Source organism: Schistocerca piceifrons, chromosome 9 (assembly GCF_021461385.2).
Source record: "Schistocerca piceifrons isolate TAMUIC-IGC-003096 chromosome 9, iqSchPice1.1, whole genome shotgun sequence".
Taxonomy (NCBI): Eukaryota; Metazoa; Arthropoda; class Insecta; order Orthoptera; family Acrididae; genus Schistocerca; species Schistocerca piceifrons.
The window spans coordinates 74,518,183-74,522,569 of NC_060146.1; the positions used below are offsets into that span (position 1 = coordinate 74,518,183).

General features: G+C 39.8%; 1 non-coding gene across 1 annotated transcript; it reads left to right on the forward strand.

Moving 5' to 3' along the window:
* The first annotated feature begins 3,894 nt into the window (after positions 1-3,894).
* LOC124717489 lies at positions 3,895-4,089 on the forward strand. The gene has a single exon (XR_007005759.1). It is a non-coding gene; the product is annotated as a U2 spliceosomal RNA (small nuclear RNA).
* Positions 4,090-4,387: the final 298 nt, after the last annotated feature.

Consider the following 4,387-nt stretch of genomic DNA (forward strand, 5'->3'; position numbering starts at 1 on the left):
TGCTCATACTGTGCATCAAGCAGTCAGGCCTGCAAGATGAGTGGTCTGCCAAACGAGTGGATTTATTTCTATTTCTCGAGTAACATCAATGACTGATTATGAGCTCTAGTACCCACAATTAAGCTATAAATTATTCTCCTGTTTGAATATTACGCAACGGAAACGGATAACGCACGTCTGACTATCAGGAATTTACACAACTCTGATTGTTCACTACGCTCAGGCAATACCACATTTTCTTTCTTACCCAACGGCTTTGATCAACACGTGGCATCGCACTGAATGTGAATGGCGCACACATTATAAATTCTGGATATCATGACTAACACTATTCGAAGAACAAGGCCACCAATCTTCTTCTTTTCACTATCTTTTTTATTCCGATAAATTCTATTATGATTCAAAGATAACCTAAACACACCATTACATTTTATACAACAATTACACATGAGAAACTCCGTCCAGTGGGCATGGCTTTATATTGGTGATTCTCTATCTTATGGTCTCGTAACTATCTGACGCTACAGTGCACTTTCTGGATAGGATGGTGGATCTTTTGCTATATCTCACAATTCGACTCTCACACCCATCATCACGAAAATTTACTCCAGACCGAGCGGTACAAAAAGGAAAATGCATAACCCACTGCCCCTGAACCTATCTTGCTACTCTCCCATGGAAACGACACATACCTAAATTACATGAAATACATCACACTGGCAACATAGAATACATCACAAAGAATAGTCACAACGTTAGAATCACTTCACTTTCAGCTTTCCCACTTCAATTAGTATTCATCCCAGTTTCACTCGACACTGCCCCACTTCGTAACTCTTCTTTTCTACTACGAACTCTGGAGGATATATTTACGTCTTCCTGTGTAATGCAAGTCAAGTGGCGTTGCTGGTTAGCAGCTGACTCACCTTGCTTCTCTCTCAGAGTATTAGAGTTTGAATCTAGCGTCACACGGACACATAACACGCAAAGTAATATTAAGATCATATTCGTCACATAAGCGAATCCTCAACCGATACCTTGGACGAGTACTTCTCTTTATCCTTTGTCTCATACACAGATTGAGACTCACACAGTACTCACCACGTGGAAGTGCTCGTCTCTAATTTCAAGTCCTGCACACGCCATTTCTTAAATATTTCCAACATATAGTACCCACGCCCGTAATTCAGCTTAACTTTAGCACTCGGAAGTATTTCAACTTAGTACTAGCACTCGCAGATATTCCAACTTAGTACTAGCACTCGCAGGTATTTCAACTTACTGCTACACGTGGTTTCATTGTGACCATTGGTCAGTTCCGAAGATTACTACGATCCCTTTAATATTACCTGCCTGTCATTTAATTCTCCTCCCAAAAGTTCCTGAAATAGAGAAATAATTATTCCAAACTACTCTTAAGTATTTCTCATGCGTACCATTCTCTCCAGTCTTTTCTCTTTACGGAGCACACCTAAGAGAGGTCTTACCAACACAAGATCCAGCGCCAGAGTGCTGAAACATGGCCATTTTTCAGGTCATCTCGCACCTCCGCCGAGGTGGGGGAGCACCATGCTACCGTATTGGTCAGCCACATTTCAGGCTCTCAAAACTCAGGTAAATTTCATCTCTTTGGTTCCACCAAAGGTGACCAAAGGACCATCTCAAAGATGATCACATATTGCACATTCACTATCTGCTGTTAGCAGACGACCATACATTTATTCATTTCACAGATATCACCAAATTGGATATGGGGATTTATTTTGTGGGAGTGCACATGTGATCAATTAAATAAATAAATTGCCGTCTTTCCTTCACTGGTACCCACGCCCGTAATTCAGCTTAACTTTAGCACTCGGAAGTATTTCAACTTAGTACTAGCACTCGCAGATATTCCAACTTAGTACTAGTGTATTAAGTGAAATTGAGTTATTTTTACAAACAATATATGTTGTTCTGACAAGAATAACGAAGAATGTTGTAACCTATTTTCAATGTCGGTCAGTACTGTACCCTCTCACCACCGGCTACCCATGCAGAAAAAAATGGCATGGTACTATCCTTGCAATGCGAGGGTAGTTCCGAACATTTTTTTAAGAAAACTATTCGAACGAACGTAGCAAGTCATCATAATAACCAGGAGGAGACCTTTGCCCCTGGTGACCTTAAATAGACGACCAAATGCTGTTAATTTACCAAATTATTGACACAGTTATTGCATTATTGTACTCTCCACAATACGGAGTAACGTACACATACAAACTTACATCAATCCAAATGACAAATAAAACATTACATCACACAAATAAAAGTAATAGTGAGATAAACATTTGCTTAGTTACCGGGATCTTCGTTATTTTTAGAAGTAATCCAAACTTCACTAATTCTATAGCAAATAAAAAAAATATAATTGTACTCATGAAATTTTAAATAGCTCACCGTCAAAACACTGAGCAAGTTATCTGACATTCATAAATTGCAGTGTAGTAATCTTTACAAAGCAGTGTCTAAATACAAAACAAAATCAACAAAAGAAAAAAAAACTCTGTACACTAGTTACATGTAGAATGTGAGGCTCCATACCATTACTCTAAAATGTACGTCAAACCTACAGAGAAATTAAACTGAGAAAAAAAAAAACAATGAAATGTACCACAAGTTACATACTGGTTACGTAATATAGTCCATCTAAGACATCATGTCACATCTCATTAACTATCATCACTTAAGCAATTGCCACCACTACTCGACTGTGAGTTTAACCTTATCCTTGTCCACCAGTACAAATACCTGCTGCTGAGCGAGTCAGTCCATCAACGTCGATCTGTACACTCAGTAAATAGCAATACGTGCTTGAATCCACCAGTAACTCTCGTATTTTACTCTACTGCTAATTTCTCTGTTGTTACATATTTAGACGACAAGAACTTGCATTTCGACTAGCCTCCATTACACTTCAATGAGAAATATCACCAGTGTGATAATGCAAATAAGTGGCTTCAGTCAACACACAAACAAGATTATTACTGTCCACGACATCAAAATACATCAGTTAATTCCTATATTTGTTGAGCAATGCAAACTCTCGTCCCCTGTGACAACCTTACTGACCAATGCAACAAGAGCCATTACGTTAGTATTGCGACACTGGCTAATAATTAAAGCATCCTTGTACCAAATATTCTAATAAACATGCTACGTGAACTTGATAACCCAGAACAAACAAAAAACAAACACACTAACTATTCTAAACGCATATGTTAATGAAATACAATTACACTTGCTGTCCCTTCAGGAATAAAACATATAAAAAAATTTACACAATTACAAATACATTATTCCCTACCTTGCGAGTCACATGGAATCACTTCATTCTGTGATTTTCTTGGGGTCAAATAGTTCCTGACAGTTTTCCTAGAAACACTGTCTCGGTGTCAAAGCTCTCCCACGGTCCCCGGACGAGACTGTTCTATGATACTGATAATATGGCAATTGGTAACATAGGAATTGTGTGCACCTTGTATGAAAAAATTATTGTAAAATTAGAAAACACGTCATCTATCTTAGAGGATTATTACTTCGTTAATTCTATGGGCGACGGGATTATCTCGCCAGTTTCGTTTTCACTTGTGGGTGCTGCCGTCCCTGTTTTTAATTTGCCCTCATTTCTGTCTTTATTTATTTCTCCCTTTTTAGTTTCTAAACTCATCACTTGCTTCACACCTGCAGAGAGAGGTGTATTTCTGAGTCGTGTGTCGTCGCCCCCGAGGCATAGCAGAGTATGCCTCCGCTTTTATTTTCGGTTTATGGCAATAAGTCTTGCTACTAACAGCACCATGCTTTACGTGCTGCGTCAACACTAGAGGATGGCGGCGTTTCTGGAGAGGAAAAGGTAGGGCTATAGGGGAGGAAGGAGGTAAAAAAAAAGTGTAGTATCTGTTCTTATCAGCTTAATATCTGATACGCCCTGCATCGCAGGACCAGAATATTAAACTCATTTTTGGCTCATCACGGAGTGCTAGGGGCTTGCTCCACCTCTGTCGCGGGTTGGCCCGGCATTGCAGTACCGCCGGGATTGGCCCACCTAAACTTAATTAAAACACAGCCTGAAATGGGTTGGTACTCTGCAGTGATCAGTTTTTCCGTTGGTAGCAAAACTTGGCGTAGTTGTCGATGTGCCCAGTAGTTAGCTGCTTACACACCACGATTTCCTTTAATTAAAAAAATGGTTCAAATGGCTCTGAGCACTATGGGACTCAACTGCTGTGGTCATAAGTCCCCTAGAACTTAGAACTACTTAAACCTAACTAACCTAAGGACATCACACAACACCCAGCCATCACGAGGCAGAGAAAATCCCTGACCCCGCCGGGAATCGAACCCGGGA